The 18,456-nt window shown below is 38.2% G+C and overlaps 1 pseudogene; it reads left to right on the top strand.

Moving 5' to 3' along the window:
* The window catches only part of LOC131060190 (SNF1-related protein kinase regulatory subunit gamma-like PV42b), an 88,269-nt pseudogene that overhangs the window by 52,945 nt on the left and 16,868 nt on the right, over window positions 1–18,456 (top strand).

Genomic DNA, 18,456 nt, shown 5'->3' with positions numbered 1-18,456 from the left:
ACAAACGAACCTCAGCTAGGAGTGATGTCTCACACTCGAAACTACAATGGATAATCTAGGAGGTTTTCACCCTCGAAGAAGTCTGGAATCATTCCGACAGCATAACATTATAATTTCTTTGGATCCCAAATGAGAGGCCAAGCACCTATATTTATAGATTTTTCCCTCTGAAATTCAAATGCAAATGGCGCCCAAAACCATTGAAATTCAATTTCATTTCATGTCATAGCCTCCCCTAGACATGGCGTTAATTTTCCCAAACTCCTTAGGCAAAGTTCAAACTTTTTCCTAGGTGACAACTTTGCAATATAAAATAATATAAACATGAAATATTTCATCTTTCTCAACGCCACCTTTTTAATGCCACTGACTTAGGAAAATAACAATATTGCTGGTAGATAGATGTTTTTCCTAAGTTGCGCATAACACAATTAATCAGTAATAAAAATAATTAAATATCAAACCTTAGGATAAGGAATTAATATTTAATTAAATAACTTATAACTCCAATATTGATTAATACCAAAATCAAGGATGAAGTTGTGCGATAAAGACTACTGAACTGTGCCGAGTCAGGACCCTGTTTGAGACTGCTAAAAATAGAAATGCTCAACATGACCACTTACTAAAAATAGTAAGTGAAGAAATACTGCTCTGAAAAACATAATCTTCGCACCTAGAGAGAGCTTAGAAGGCTTAGTGGAACTGCATCATCCAAATAGCCAAACCTTAACTTATTAAAAATAGTAAGTTCTGACTTCACCAAAGAATCAAATGCATGTTATGCCACCCTAGAGTTCATGGAAAATCCAGAAGGAAACCATAAGCAGAACTGAAGAATTCCTTCCTGACAAACCCTAAAAAGCTCGTGCAAAACTCCACAAAAGTTGGAAACCCTAATTCTCCTTTCCAAATAGCCTATGGGTCTCCAGAATAGGCCAATGGACCACTGAATGCACATCACTGAGAAGGGGACATTACACTTATCCACTATTGTAAGCTGAAAATATTTAGGATATCTATGCATTAAATTCTCCAAGAGGATTGCATCAACTCCTGTAGCCTTTGAGAAGGGGAAAGGATAGTCCTCTTTCACACCAGCATGAACACCTCACAATGGACTTTTCTCCTTTCCAGAATCATCTGGAAAAGGAAGAAAATGATTGTTTTTGTTTGAGCTGATTGAAAATCATTAAATATGCCATCGGGTTCCTCCCTACAAAGGACATAAAGACCCGCTATGCACAGATAAACCATCTGATGGGTCCCATTTCTAAAGTTTTGACCTTTCTATGGAGATCCATTTCTAGAGCCATGCCACATTCTCAGAGAGGATACTTGTGAGTATTATGTCCAATTCTGATTTGCTTGAAAATATTGAATCTGATGTGTTTATGTATTTTCTGATCTCCTGCAAAACACTAGAAGTTAGTTGTTTATATGGTTTGGTTAAATATGTCAAATCATGCTGCAACATAATCTCACTTGAGGTTCTATTGTGAGTTGTTTCCTGTTCTTTTGTTAGTTGTTTCCTTCAGACATCACCTCATTTATAATTCTTTTGTGCATCATTTCTGTTGTGAGATTCTTGGTGAAAATCAACTCTTTACTCTTATATTTCATATCTCTACTTTTTGAACAAATGCAACTGAAAATCTAAAATCCATCCTGCTAATTATGGAGTACATACATTGAATCGTTATTTGAATCAGGTACCTTATGTTATTAGAATTTTCATGCCCCATATGACACAGATATTATATTGGATTGCAGTGTTTTGGAAGTTATGGAACCATTTAGCAAGGGTATTCATCGGGCATTAGTTCCATTGGAGAGTTGCACAGATCGAGGTTCTATTGTGGAATTGAAAGAGACATCACCAGGTTATCAGATGCTGACACAGATGGATATTGTTCGGTTCTTGAACCTTCATAGCAATGAACTGAAGCCATTTATTTCTTCAAGTGTTGGTCAGTTAGGTGCTGTACAAAAGCATGCATTTGTAGTTTCTGCCAACATGAAAGTGGCAAGTGTATCAAATGCATGCGAAATGCTTCTTTGAATGCTGTTGCAATTGTTGAAGGTTCTGTAGATCCTCAACAAGGACCAATGTTGATAACAGTATGTGCAATTTAATTTATGTATTTGATTTTTTATACTGCTTTGGTCAATCACATTAGTTGATTGAAAAGCACAAGAATGGTACTGTTGCAACCTCAAATTTAATTGTACACCACACAACCCGTTCAGTGCTTCAATCAGTACCAGACAGTTTGGATTGAAGCAAAAGAGCCCACATAATTGAAAGAGAACCAAGAAAACTCCTCCACTGAGTCCAGTGCTCCATTTGTGGAACTTGTGGACAAGTGGCCACGAAATGTATCATACCAAAAGCCTTAGGAGCAGACCACTGGCAATCAGAGTGAAGATGGATTACTACAAGGGTGCCATCCCTGATCCCCCTTTCTTAACCAACTTGTGATTGGCCAAATTCATCCATAAGAAAGCTATAAATCATTTTGACAGGCACACTTCAAAACTCAAATATGCACCAGTTCCTCATCATATAAATGCACTTCCTGGGTTGATATATGTCTGATTTTTTATTGTTTTAGGAAGCAATATGTATTCTTTAACAATTTTATATACATATATTGGAAGCACAACTCCTTCACTATCAATAAAAAACTTGAAACTATTTAGAGCATTGTAAATATATGGTTATGCTTTGGACCAACCAAAATGCTTGCTTTGGCATATGTTATTGCCGGAAAAATGACTCCTTAAAAAATGATTTAAAGGGCTTAGAAATCATGGAAAAAATGGAGTGGTAGAAAATCTTGTGATTTTTGGAAAACTAAAATTTTGTGTTTTGACAGGTTTCAAGTTATGACAAATCCTTGCGACTTTTTGGGGTAGCGTTCATCTCAGGGATTTTTACATTTCAAGGAAAATGAATTGGTCTTCTAATTTTAGACAGTTTCTTGATAAAAATATTGATAAAGGAGGTGTCAATTGAAGCTAAAAATTAGAGAGATAAAGAGGGAAATACAAGTAGACAATACTTTGTCGCAAAATTTCTTTTCACAGAGATTGCTTCGATTTTGTGTTATGCAGAGCACAGAAAAAATCAGAGTGTTAGTTTCACATCTCTTCTTAGAGTTTGCTAATAACATGGAAGAATAAGCTTACATCTCTTCCAAAAGATAATCATGCCTACCTCTCTTATCTATGAAGCAGTGAATTTTGTTTTTTCAAAACATTGTTGTTTATGTGCATTTTTTATTTCCATTCTTTGCGACTCATTTATTTACATTTTTATAATGCAACAATTGTTGTAATTAATTTCTTTCCCTTACAACACATTAAATTCCTAACATTCTACTGTGTTTTTCTTTGGATTTGGGTTCCTGATCAGAACTTGATTGATGCTATTAGAGCAGAAATTGCTTTGTAGGAATTTTGCAGTAGACATGGGAAATGTGAGCTGGAAAAAGAGGCAAGAGGACAACATATCCAATGGATGGAACTATTATGGGCACACACGAATAAGCATAAGCCACTTTTGAACAACTAAAGGATGAGAACCAATGGTTGAAACTTGAAAACAAACTTTGTATTGTAGCAGATGATAGAAATGCAAAAATCTCATTCTGATGCAGAAACCTTCTGGTTAAATGGCTACTCCAAGCAGAGAATAAAGGCAACCAAGATAAGCACAAGCTTCAACAAGAATTGGATGAAAAAGTTGATTGCAAGGAAGTTCAAAAGACTGGGCCATAATATGCATGAACATGAAGAGATGCATAGTGCCTGAACTAAGCACCGCTCAACAAAACATTGAGATATCAGTAAACATTTTTATTTTAATAAACAGTCACTAGTGAGCAACATTAATGACATTCTTCCCACAGTATTAAGTTAATGATAGCGGGATTATTTCATCATAGAATAATTAATTTAAGGTATTCATGTGATGTCCCCATCCTCTACATAAAAACAATCTAGCATTAATCACGTGTGTGATCAAGGTGTGGCAGACCTTGGACACTTTCAAGTTAGTTAGCAAGTAGAAGTATCAATTGTACATAGCATTAAAGAGTTACAAACAGTTAGCCCATACTAGCAACAAATATGAATAAGAATAACATCGAGGGAATCAAAGTTCAAGTGATATCATATCTAGGAAAATCATCTTATCTATAAGACTTCACAATTTTTGATCAGGCATCTTCTAAAGGATAGATAGTAAGGTGGATTGTTTGGTGTGAAGAGGAGATATTGTTTTGTTGATGTGAGTGATGGAGTAAGCATGGTACCACTGGTAGCAGAGTTGGCTTGGGCCATGGGTTTGCTCCCCATTGGTCTTGGGTTTGACTTTGAGGCTTGGACTCACCCAATGCACCTGGCTTGTGGTTGGCTTGGTACATCCCCAGGGGATTAGTATTGCCTCAGCTCGCCCCTTCTTGAACCCCAACTTGGCAATATGTAAGCCCAAGGTAAGGCAGGTTGGGCACTGAGCTGGGTTGCAGGGATACCCTTGGCACAAAAAAGAAATAGTACCACTGACAACTCCACTTTGAGACATAAGCAAACCAAGTGATCAACTATGTCCAAAATACATGTGCTACATGTATGTTCAAGGCTTGAGTCAACCTGACTAAGCCATATGTTTATGAGTTTACATCAAGCGATCCATATACTTAACCAAGATCATCATCAGCATAAAGCAATACACATATCGAAGCCTCCATGAACAATTTGTTATATCGAGCATGGAGTAACAAGAAAAACAAAATCGCACATTTTTAAAAGAGATCCGAAAAGAGTGAAAATCGCTCATTTTTCCCTAGAATCCCAAGTTTCATCTGCAAGACCAAGTTTGCCCATCAACATCAAATGTCCCGAGTTTCGTATTGTGGTGAGGGCAAAGTCGTGCGGAGTCGTGCATTTTTAGTAGAGCAGAGTTTTATAATAAGGCCAAGCAAATAAAAATCGCTCAAAATGGACTGAAAACCCAAAATTCGTTTTTGTGAAAGGGTAAGAGATCCAAATCGTGCAAACAGGTCTAATAGGCCGAAAATCAAAAGGCCGAAAATGATAAGAGAGGGCATCTAAGAATTCCTACAATATGCGTTGATAGCCTGAAATTTCAAGAGGGGCGTTTAATCATTCAAAAACAAATTGCATATTTGTATCATATAGCCCGGAAATGAAAGGAGGGCGAAATGTGAATCAATGTCGCATGTATAAGTTCACAGGCCCGAGTTTTACAGTAGGGCAAAGGGCGTTCAACATGAGTTAAAATCACACAAAATGACTTCTTAGCCCGAAAAACCAAAGAGCAAGTCTAAGTCGTATTTTAACCTTCAAAAGGCTGAAAAACATAAGGAACAAATCACACAATTTCATGGAAAATGCCGAAGTTTGCAAACCAAAAAAAATCGCAAGTTTTGCGCATTCTACAAGAAAATGCCGAAGTTTGCAAGGAATGAATAAAATCGCACATCTTCCCCAATTAGACCGAAATTCACCAAAGTGAAAATCGCCCAATGAGCCGAAAAGGTGAAAAGGCGTTAAGTTCACAAGATAACTTCATGGCCCAAATTTCAGGAGCTAAGTGTTTAAGAACAAGCTCGCCCCTTTAGGTCAATTTGCCCAAAAATTTCAAGGAGAGACTTTTCAACTTAAACCAAAATCACACAAATCCTCCAAAAGGTTCGAAAATGGCAAAAAAAAAAGAAGAGAAGAGTTATAACTTTAAAAAAATAAAATCTCTCATTTAGGTGATTGGCCCGAAGTTTACAATCTAAGGAGGGCAAAACGTTTAAACCTCGTATTTTAATCAAATGACCCGAACTTGTTAGCACATGTTGAAAAAGAGACGTCAAAAACTCACACTTTTAAATCGTGGTGTTAAAACCCTAATTTTGCAAGGGGAGATTTTAAATTGAAACATCTTTTGTCGTCATCAAGATAAAGCCCGACATCGCTTAAAATTTGATATTTGTTAAAATTAATTTATTTAATTTTTCAAAATGATTAATTCAAGGTGAAATTCATTGTTTGCAGATCGATGTCAATTTGAAGACCGGATTGTGATCGAGGTCAGGAAGCGAAAATGCAGTGCATAGTATCAAGATGACAATCCGGAACACGACCAACAAAGATGCAGGAGCGTAGAGCGTAAAACGAAGCACGAGGAAGCACACCACTGGATAACAAGTTGACGAGCCAACAAAAATGAAGACAAAAGAGCACTCAGATTGCTATAAAATGTGCAAAGTCAGAAATGCACAGCTAGAAGAAATTCCAAAAAATTAATTGCAAAACTGAATTGATCAATGTAAAGGACTGCCTATGGGCCCCGTGTAATGAATTCAAAATGAGGGGACACAGGTCAGTTATTTCCAACTACCTGATTGACCAAATTGAAGCCAAACAGTTATAGGTAGTTGAGAAAGTGGCTAGAGGATAACTAAGGATTAAATGGGCATGGGTTAAGGCTGCCAGACTTCTAGAAGGAAGATCAAGGCCCTTGGATGCAGTCAATCCTCGCCATCGATTCAAATTGTAAAATCTATAAAAGGCAGGAGCCTTTCTCTTATAAAGGGTTAGATTTTTAGAGTTAGACAGTTAGATTCAAGTTAGAGTTTTTGTAGAAGGTTAGAATTTAGTGGTTAGGAATAGAGTAGAACTGCTGCAGAAATTGTTGTAATGATAGCCAAAATCAATATATGAACATTGAAGTATGGTGTTTGTTATCTTGGTTTTCTTTTGTTTGCATGGTTTCCTTCAGCAGGTTTAGATAGATCTTTCTGGTATTCAGGTATTTGATGGATTCAGGTTCATACCATTGGGGATATACTGATTGTGTATCCCTGTGTATGGTTAGTCTGAACCTTTAAAATCGTGCTTCGTTCCATTGCAGGTGTCTGTATGAGTTGTGCCAGAATTGGGTGTTTGGGCATGCACCTGCAGTCTGAAAATCTTCTAAGTCCCCTTGAAGATTGCACCGTTCTTGTGAGGTTGTGAGTTATTCTGGCCAAGCAAGAATTGGCTATGTCAAATCCGTCTACTCGCACACCAGTCTTGTTAATTTTAAGTCTCTTAACCCCATCCTTTCGCATTTATTTTTCCCGCAACATCTTAGGATGCAAACCAACTTGTTGTAAACGTAAGGCCCCTTGTGCTACCAGCGAAACACATCAACCGTTGAGCTATCCCGCAGTCATGAATTGACATTTGGAACCTTGAGGTTGTCCCCTTTGAACAACTAAAACAGCATTGGGGATCCCTTATTTCAAGAGAGGATAGGATACTCATCGAGAACATTTTATTCTATGTTGGCCGAATAGAGTTGTAGCAATACGATTTTAGCCACATCAACAAAACATTAATGACATCATTATCACCGCACAAGAAGGAATTATATCATATGCTGTTAACTAATCTTCAATACCAATTAGTTATCCACATAAGGTACGATTACCAAGAACCAAATATTCAATTGCCAAAAGGTGCCATTTAGCAAGGAAGAGACATCACCTCTCACGAAGAGATATGTCTCATTTATAAGAAGATATATATTAAGGATTGAAGGAGGAGAGTAAACATTGTGGATTATTTCTATTTCTTATTTTCATCCATATTTGGATTGCACCAAGAGACTTTGCCATTTATAATCAGTATTTCAGACAGGCAATTATTATTTTCATCGCCATAAGCAATGACAAGGAGATCTTTTACATAAATTCACACAACTATATTTGAAACAACGAGATTAACTCCAGAATATCAAGTCGATAAGGTTCATATTTTGTAGACTAGAATATCGAAGATATCCTTTTCTCTATTATATCAATATAATCTTTGAATATTACATGATACAAGATTCATAGAGTTAGAGCAATTCAAATTCATCTTGTACACCGATTATGTAATGTCCCCAATGTTAATAAAGTGACTCAATTTAGTTAATTAATTAAGTGGTTCTAAATTTTAAATAATATCATAAGGACTTATTTAATTGATTAATTATAATTATTATATAAAGGGGCCCAAATTAATAAAATAATAAACTATTGTCGGCCTGCTTGTAACCCTTCGGGGAACTTGTCAGAGCTCTTTATAAGTCCGAGTTTGGCATAGTTGTAGGTATGGTGAATTTGATGTTTTCTTTGTGTTTGCGAATTCCAGTTGGAGTTCCGTTCTGTTGTAGTTTCGGAGGTGCAAGATCCTCCCTTTTCTGTATTTGCAGTTTCGGTGGGGGTACCTCCTCACCCTATTTTGTTGGTGGTTCGAATCTGTAATGCCTTCATTTGAAGATACATTTGTAATCGAGTTCTAGATGAAATACATGTCCCCAAAGTTTTTTTGTGCACTAAACTAATATAAATATATCCGAAGAGTATATTTCGTGTAACTTTGTTGCATAATTTGAGTAGTAACTTTCGATGGTTGGCAAATTACACAAGGCTCAAGAAATACTTATCTTGCCGAAGGTGTAGATCCACCGAGAGTGAAACCCGCCGAAGGTGTAGTACGCCGAGAGTGTAATCCTGGCGATAGTGAAAACCTGTCGAAGGTGTAGTTCTGCCGAGAGTGAAACCCACCGAAGGTGTAGTACACCGAGAGTGTAATCCAGTACATCAAGAGTTTAATCTTTCCAATAGTGAAAAGTTGTCGAAGGTGTAGTTCCACCGAGAGTGAAACCCGCCGAAGTTGTAGTACACCGAGAGTGTAATCTTGCCGATAGTGAAAACTTGCCGAAGGTGTAGTTCTGCCGAGAGTGAAACCCGCCGAAGGTGTAGTACGCTGAGAGTGTAATCTAGTACGCCGAGAGTGTAATCTAGTACGCCGAGAGTGTAAACCCGCCGAAGGTGAAATTCGGGTACTGTGCGGTTGGGTATATTACAGCGATATCAGAGCCAAAATCTTGCCAGCCTGTGGAATGCTTGGGATGACTACATAAATGGAAGAAAGGGATAATGCAATTGCTGCCAATAAAATCACCAAGTGGTATAACAAATATCAAAAGAGGAAGAATCTTCTGACATTTCAAGAATATCTATTCTGATAGGAAAAAGTATACCTGTGCATGAGGAGGTTATCAGAATCTTTGATGAATACTCAAATGAACCTGAGGAGATCAAGGCTACCAAATCAGAATCAAAGAAAGATGAAGACAAGCTCACATGTTCACCCCAGCGACAGGAGGATATGGACAAGCCAAAGACAACAATTTTCCCTTCAAGTAGAGAACACTTAAAATTTCATGACAACTACAAGGATGAAGATGTTTGTATGAATTTTGTCAAGCCAACAGTGGCTGATCAACTTCATGGAGATGCAAACTCTAGCAATGATCCCTTGTAGGAGCAATCTCTACAGTTGGTTAAATACGAACTTTACCCTTTGGTTGGGCATGAGGCGTGCATGATTGTCATCTCTCAGTGTGAGTGGCATCTATATGAAGAAGGCAAGTTGGATTTTGATGAATAATTCCTCAATTCCGAGCAGGGCAATGTTTATATTAGAGTGGAGCAGCGCAAGCTGATTGGGGATTTACAAGTGGTGCTCGCAGTCATGGTGCGGCATCAAGCTTTCAGCGGATACGGCTACCAGCATCCGTGCATGGTCTGGGATCCTGGAGCTTGTCAGATGGCAGATAGTTACGGATTGCTTGAGGGCAAGCAATCTTTGGGCCAGGAGGACTGTAATGTCCCCAATGTTAATAAAGTGACTCAGTTAAGTTAATTAATTAAGTGGTCCTAAATTTTAAATAATATCATAAGGACTTATTTAATTAATTAATTCAATTATTAAATAAAGGGGCCCAAATTAATAAAATAAGAAACTATTGTCGTCTTGCTTGTAACCCTTTGGGAAACTTCCTGAAGCTCTTTATAAGGCCGAGTTTGGCATAGTTGTAGGTATAGTGAATTTGATGTTTTCTTTGTGTTTGCGAATTCCAGTTGGAGTTCCGTTCTGTTGCAGTTTCGGATGTGCAAGAACCTCCCTATTCTGTATTTGCAGTTTCGATGGGAATACCTCCTCACCCTATCATGTTGGTGGTTCGAATTTGTAATGCCTTCATTTGAAAATACATTTGTAATCGAGTTATAGATAAAATACATGTCCCAGAGTTTTTCTATGCACTAAACTAATATAAATATATATATCCGAAGAGTATATTGTGTGTAACTCTGTTGCATAATTTGAATAGTAACTTTCGATGGTTGGCAAATTACACAAGGCTCAAGAAATACTTATCCTATCGAAGGTGTAGATCCGCCGAGAGTGAAACCCGCCGAAGGTGTAGTACACCGAGAGTGTAATCCAGTACGCTGAGAGTGTAATCCAGTACGCTGAGAGTGTAATCCAGTACGTCGAGAGTTTAATCTTGTTGACAGTGTAGTTCTGCCGAGAGTGAAACCTGCCGAAGGTGTAGCACACGGAGAGTGTAATCCAGTACGCCGAGTGTAATCTTGCCGAGAGTGTAATCCAGTACGTTGAGAGTGTAATCTCATTGACAGTGAAAACCTGCTGAAGGTGTAGTTCCACCGAGAGTGAAACCCATCGAAGTTGTAGTACGCCGAGAGTGTAATCCAGTACGCCGAGAATGTAATCCAATATGTCGAGAGTTTAATCCTGTCGACAGTGAAAAAGTGCCGAAGGTGTAGTTCTGCCGAGAGTGAAACCCCGTCGAAGGTGAAATTCGGGTACCGTGCAGTTGGGTACATTACGGATTATAATATAGCAATTCATAAGTTAAAGACAATTGATTGAGTTAAAAAGTTTCCCTTATTACACAAGAGGTGTCAGCCATATAATTCTCGCAAAGTATCAAGATATTGTATTCTGTTATACAAGTAAGATTTTAAATTAGAAAGAAGTCTCTTGCAATTGAAATGTAAATAGTCCTATAATCTTAAGAGATTACATAAGGGGAAATTACAATTCAATAGGATAGCCATGAGAAGTCTCTAGAGTCATCCTTATGTTGAAAATAAGTGAGTTTATAGGTAAACGAATTTTGTTAGTGTTTGAGGTTAGAAACGGTAAAATCGTTAAGTAAATAAATAAATCTATGTTACTAGCTAGTATGTCATTGGGTTTGTGGAGGTTACTAAACTAATGATAGTCGAGTAAGTTAATTAAAGTGGAATTATCTCATCATGGAATAATTAATTGATGGTATTTAATAGGATATCCATGAAAAGTCTCTAGATTCATCCCACTATTGGAAATATTACATCATAGTATAATGGGTTTATGTAATGTCCCCTTCCTAAGCAATGATAGCTTAGTGGCCATTAGCATATTCAGCGGGTTCTCATAGGCTAATGAATTAGGGTTAGGGAACTCTTGGGGACTTGGTGACCATTTAGTCCAACTAATTCAGCATTAATAGGTGTTGCTTTGAGCTCAGTTTGGTAAGATTTGCATTATGACACTTTCTAAAGCAGTTTTGGACAATTTGTCTATTTTTACTTTTTTTAGTAAGTGATAGATTGGGCACCGACTTGGTTAGTTGGCAGTGGTCCCACTTTGAGTTAGTGGTGTGTTATCTTCGATTTTTCGCATTATGAAAATCGAGGGTACCCCACAAATTTTTTGCCCATTTGTGGTCTTAGAGCTCTATGAACGCTTTACAAGACGTCATCATTGTCGTAAGTGTGTTTCTCCCTTGTTTGTCCCCTTTTTCACTCAAGTGTGAAATTTAGGTGCCAATCGGGTTTGTAAACCCGGTTTACACCAAGTATGGTTTTTAGGTGCAAATCGGGTTTATAAACCCGATTTACACCTCATTTCACTCATTTTGCCCCTAGGCGCAAATCGCGTTTATAAACCCGATTTACAACTTAGCAAGTAAACCCAATTTGCACCTATTTATGGCACTCCATGTTATTTAATGCCCCTTTGTTTAAATCGAATAGGAGTCAATCTCTTGACTTTAAATCTTTTCCTTCTTGCATTTTTATCCTTGTTTTCATTTTAAATCGCTCAGAGGTCATGGAGGAAGAATTTCTATTTCAATTTCTACTTCAAAGCATCCCGATTTTCCTTAGTATCTTTGTTAATCACTGTTCTTTGTGTTAGGATCTAGAAACCCTTTATATTCTGAATGAAATGGTTTGCATTGCATTTCATTTTCAATGCATTTTGTTTTAGATTTACAACACTTTATTCCCATGGTGTCGCACGGGTTCATTGGCCCAAACGACACCACATTTGTGATGTCATTTGGGTCAATAGACCTAGGTGACACCTTGTTCCTTATTTGCATGGCGTTGTTTTGTTTTTTACGTTGTCTTTCCATGGTGGTGTTGGGTGGGGCCGTAGGCCCGGCACGCACCACAAGTTTCAGTGGTGTTGGGCGGGTCTGCGACCCCGCTCAGCACCATGTTTATACTTTTCACTGTCTTTACTACCTCCATGGTGCGAGGTGGGACCGTAGGCCCGCCACACATCACACTTTGTAGTGGTGCATGGCAGATCTACAACCGCGACCCGCACCATGTTTTGTCACTTTTTCCCTTCGCTATGTATTACCAAGTTTGGTGCTTGGCGGAGCCGTAGGCTCGCCATGCACCAAAACATGGTGTATGACAGGTCTACGACCCCACCAAACACCAATATTCTTCCATGCCCTTTCTTTGGTGTGAGGCGGGGTTACAAACCCACCCTCCGTAACCTTGTTTCCTCCAGAAACTCTTTGTGGCTTCTCACCCTACGGTGTTCTGGCGACGCGTGGAAATTTCCCTCGGCTTTTGCACCCTCTATGACACCTCCTTGGTTCCCTTCAGGCAACCTCTCGACAGGTCGTCCTTCGGCAAGTTGCCTTAGCCTCCATCTACGTTCTACTCGTTGTTCAAGAATCAAGGCCCCTCTGTGCGGCCTCCCACTCCTCCGTTTCTTCTTTCTTATTTCTATCTTTATTTAATAGGTTGGGCATTAATTCCCGTATATTTCCATAAGTAATAACACATAAAACCAGAACACTCCTCTATTAATTTATTTCATCAGATACAACTTGTGTCAATATTATGACACCTTTATTTGAATATAGAATGTTCTTTCATCCCTATGGGATTCAGGGTTCAATTCCCTCTTGGCCTCGTGCCATCCTGCTCCCCTTCCCGACGACTGCTTTCTTCATACTGTTGGAGGATTTGTTGGCGTCGCTCTTCCCGGGTAATCTCCTCCAGGCGAGTTCGTTGTGCCAGTGATGCTTGCGCAAGCAACTGGGGGAGGTGGTTCATCAACCAATTTACTGCCGGGCTAACTTCCAGTGTTGTCCACACGACACTTGGTGGGATTTCAGCCTCTGTGGCCTCTCTTCAGACGTAGGTCTCGATGGCTACCTGGAGCAGGATTGAAAATTCCCTCATCGCAGTGTCTTCTCTGTGGTAGAGCTCTGTTTGCGCGTCGTCGGCCTCTGGGTTTATCTCACCAATGGGTAGGCCCATCGTGTCCGTGCGCCATCCGCTCCTTCCTTTCCCAAGTACGTCTAGGCAACGACGCCAAATGTTTACCTCACTGGGTAAACAAAAGGAATACAGAAATAATGCAGAAATAAGCAATGCAATAACAACATGAATTCGAGAATAAGCTTTCCTTTAATAACTCAAAGTGTATACAATGTTCATAGTATTATCTGTCGTAAAACAACACATCCTTCAATACTCACAGGTAGTACAATATATAACAGCCGAAGGGGTGCGACACAACCGTCGCGACTCCAACTACCTACCCATTGGCTAACTAACTACTAAAAAATAACATTACTACCCAGAACATAAGATATACATATTTCCCGACAACAAAAGCAAAGGTCTGTTGAAGAAGCAGATAGTTTCAAAAGAGTTAATTAAAGTTAGCTTCTTAGCATCATCAAATTGACATCAACCAAGTTACAAGTGTCAAACAAGGTGGCATCCCAGTCATCATTCCTCTAGTCAGATTGGTCCACCTCAACGTGTCCAGATTCAATGTACCTGACTCATCGGGGATGGCACAAACTTCAATGTATCTACCCCGGCTTCTTATTGGTCCTCACCCTTGAAGTGTAATTTTCTCATTGGCTAGAGGAAGTTTGTTGTAACAAACCCTAATTAGGGTTTTTATCTTGTAATCTGAGCCTTTGATTTTAAGTCAATCAGAGCCGTCTGTTTGTAAAGGGTTTCTCTATATAAAGCCTTGGCTCCTCATTTGTAAAGGTTAATAGTTAATAGTTGCTTAATAGAGAATAGATAGTAGTGAATAGTCAGAGAGTAGGAAATAGTTAGAGTAGAATAGAAAGAGAAGGCAAAGATTGTTGCCAAGATGTTGTAAAGGACTTGTAAACTTCATTGAAGAAATGGTGAATTCTATGGGTCGATTCAACAATTTGCATGGTCTCTATACTTCTCAAATTTGATTTCATGTTATTAGATGAGTGGAAGAAATGTGTATGATCGATGGTGAAATTTGTATATCCATACTACTAGCAGTTTGTTGATTGCAGACTTGCCTTGTGTAGTCAGCTGGAATCATTCAGCTTAAGCTTAACTTCAATTGTCGCTTCTTCATTGATATGCATCAGCCTGATGGTGTCCATGCCTATAGCGGTGATCTAAACATCATAAAGCTTTCCTCAGAAGATCACACTAACCTTGTGGAGATGGTCCTGGGATGTCAAAACAAGACTTAGTTAGAATTTCATCAAAGGTCATTCATTACTCTTACATTCTTAGTATTAGAAATAGATCCCGTTTCAACCCTTCTCCTTTTTCCTTTTTTTTCAAAATCCAGGACCAGTAAAATCTCACGTTCCAGCAATATCCAAAGCAAATCAGACGTTCAGGCAGTCAAACGTAAGTCCCCTTGTGATTCCAGCAAAATCACATCATACCACGAGAAGCTTATCCACACGTAGAGAACCTACATACAAGAACCTTGGAGTTACTCCGACTGATCCTTCGGCGAGATCTTCAGCATTCGGGAAACTTTGTTCAAGAGAGGATAAGGTACCTTTAGGTATTTTATTTTGTGTTTGGTCATGTACAAAAGACACATCAACACATTGCCACTCCAAAATGGCACCAAGCACTTAGACTTCCTTATCTCCTTATTTCATTAGGTGCACTTTCCCTAGCTCTTGGGTACTTTTTTAATTGTTAGTGCAGCTTCATAATGTTTGTTTGACACTTCATGAAACTTTGGTGTGGTTGTGATCTGTCTTTACCACCAAAAATGGTGCCACATTGACTGATTTCTTCCTCTTTCTTGCTTTTCCTTATCCTGATGTGCTACTTGAATGGAGTGTTGGAGTTATCTTTGACACTTGCCAATCTTGCATTCAGATTCAGAACTTTGACATTTCATCCTCCTCCTTTCTATGTTGAGCTATCAAGCTATCAAGATCTTTTTCATTTTATTTGGCACATCTCATGCTTGAGCAACCTACAACCATTGTTAATTGACAAACTAGACCAAGAACTGATATCCTTGCAATTATATAGGAACGAAAACTTGGATGATATTGACAACATGACAAGAGTGACATGGTTACATACTACAAACTTGACTAAGGGAAAGGTTTTGTAGGTGTACCAACAAAGGGAAGTGCTAAAAGTCTTGGGTTTCTACTAAATTATTTAGTATTGATAAAATATAGCCATAATTGCTTTAGAATTGTTGTTATTGGCCTATGAAGGACCTGGACTTTTTTAAAAGGGAGGATTTGGCCAAATAAAAAGTGCTCCAGGCTGATAGTTGTGATTTTGATGCCCTTGACTTTGATCATATACCGTTGAAAAGAGTGACATGGTTAGATTGTACAAATTTGACCAAGGGAAAGGTTTTGTAGGTGTACCAACAAAGCCAAGCGCTAAAAATATTATTTTGTATTGATATATAGGCATAATTGCTTTAGAATTGTTGTTATTGGCCTATGAGGGACCTTGAATTCTTCGAAAGGGAGGATCTGGCCAAGGAAATTGTGCTCCAGGTTGACCGTTGTGATTTTGATGCCATTGACTTTGATCATATACCCATGATTTTTCTGGTTACTGGAATATAATGGCTTTTAATAGTTTTGAACTTTTGTGCATTCTTCCTTTCCAAATCTCTCAACTAATTGGTAAATGTCCTGTTAGGTTTTTTTATGTCATCCAGCAATAATTTGAAGTAGTTGTTGAGCATAAGGTGGTTAAGATGAACCTTGTTGCTAGTAACCATTGGCCGAGGAAAAGGGGGATTTAGATGGGATTTTAGGCAAGGAAACTGGAGCAGCATTCTTAAACAAATTTTCAGTTGAAGAAGTGAAAGAATAATACACCAGGAGATTGCAGAAATGATATATGAATACAATAGAAAAAATTAAACAAAAATACTAAGAATTAATATTCAAATATCAAGAAGCATAGATAGAGTTTGTTTCAGCCTTGAATTATTTAAAATGCTTACAAATATAAAAGTAATGTTAATATCTAATTGTTGCAACACAGAGCTCAAGTCAAGGAGACAAAATATGTTCAATGCTCTTATTTATAACCGAATATTGTTCATACTTTTCAAAATCTCAGGGAATGATTTGCTAAAGTTATCTACTGCTGGAATTTATTTGGATGATCAGCTGTGATTGAAAGGCTCTCCCTGCTTTAATTGATGATTTCAACAACTGCTGACTTGGGTTCATCAAATGATGGTTGTAGAATATTCTTGTAATGGCATACTCATCTTGTTATATTGAGAGCACACACATTTCTTGTAACAATTATTTCTTTATCCCCCAAAAATTTCAGTTGATCGTGTTGTGAAAAGGAGCAGAGAATCCTGAGATTCCATTTCTGACCAGTTTCAAAACTGATTATAAAGTTTGTGTTGCTGCATTTCACTGTAGAAGAATAGAAGTTGATCTTCTTTCACATGTGGATTTCAGTGAGATAGTCATTTGGAAGGTCCAAGGATTCATGACGGTCATTGCATGGCCAAAAGGAACCCACATCTCGTAAAATTTCTTCTTGTTTATTTACTTGTATTGTGCCTTTTGGAGCCACAACTCTTGCCAGGTTCATCTTGATCAACAACATTTGGAAGTTCAGCCTTCTTTCAGGACTCAGGGCAATGTTAGGGCTTCAATATTCGAAAAGATCAGCACCTGTTCATCAAAAGGGTCAACTTTCCTTTTCCTTTTCTTTCTTAGATTTTTCTCGTGGAACTATGATTCAATATCAGACCTTAGAATCTGTGACCACTGTTATATTGAATTACATCAATAGTTTCCAAATATTTCACTTAATTTCTTCTTGTTTAATTACTTCTATTGAGTCTTTTGGAGCCACAATCTCTTGCTAGATTCATCTTGATCACCAACATTTGGAAGTTAAGCCTTCTGACAGGGCAATGTTAGGGGTTCAATATTCTGAAAGATCACCTGTTCATCAAAAGGGCCAAGTTCCCTTTTTCTTCATTGGAACTCTGATTCAATATCAGACCTTAGAATCTGTGACCACTGTTATATTGAATTACATCGATAGTTTCCAAATATTGTACTTCTTGTCAGGCTGATGTCAAGGGCAAATCCTTTGAAAATTTTCCATCTGCACATCTATAATTAATTTTTGCCATAGTAACCTAGAGATGTGTCTCCTACCCCTTGAAACGCATCTCCGGTACCAGAGACGTATCTGGAGACGTCTTGACACACAGGGTTCTTATGGCCACCATCTCCCACCACCTCCAAAGTCTCCCAACCAGAAATTGACATTTCCCGCCAGAAAAATTAGGGAAAATAAATAAAATAAGCCTCCATAATGTTTCATGCTGATGATTTGGATGATAAAAAAGTCCATGCGAAGTTATAGTGATTGGATCTACTGACAATGTAGACTTTTTGAGAGGGACATAAACAGTTGTATGGCTGATTTCCTGCCATTGTATTGGTCTAGAGAAATTACCTTTACTATTTACTGTTCTTATATGACTAATTTGCCATTCTTGTTTTCGAAGTTCAATGTCATGATATTTTCTAGAAATTATTAAATTATATGAAAAAAAAAGGTGTCTCCAAGTACCTCCATCTCCTATTTTTAAAAATTAGCTGTACTGGTACTAGTACCATTCTCTGGCATCTCCAAGTACCCCCACTCCTGGTGACTATGGTTTTTGCTCATCCCTTCTATGTTCTTAGACTTTTCAGTTAGATCAAATCAATGATGTTCAAAACTTTTCATTGTCTAGGGTTTGTCAGACTGAGGCATCTGACTAGTTGCTGCATGGTGGGGAGGGATCCACCACTTTTGAGAATTCCTTTTCCTTAGTTCATTTTTGGAATTGCACACAACACTGGATCCAGTCTGATCAATGGCCTTTGGATCTTTTCTTTGTTGGCAGGGTAGTGTTAGGCCTCAGCCTTTTGAAAGATTGCTACCTGCACATTTGGACTTTTTACCATAATTAGCAATT

This window comes from Cryptomeria japonica, chromosome 7 (genome assembly GCF_030272615.1).
Source record: "Cryptomeria japonica chromosome 7, Sugi_1.0, whole genome shotgun sequence".
Lineage (NCBI taxonomy): Eukaryota > Viridiplantae > Streptophyta > Pinopsida > Cupressales > Cupressaceae > Cryptomeria > Cryptomeria japonica.
Note: the sequence above shows the minus strand (reverse complement) of the source record. Positions and strands in the feature narration are given on the sequence as shown.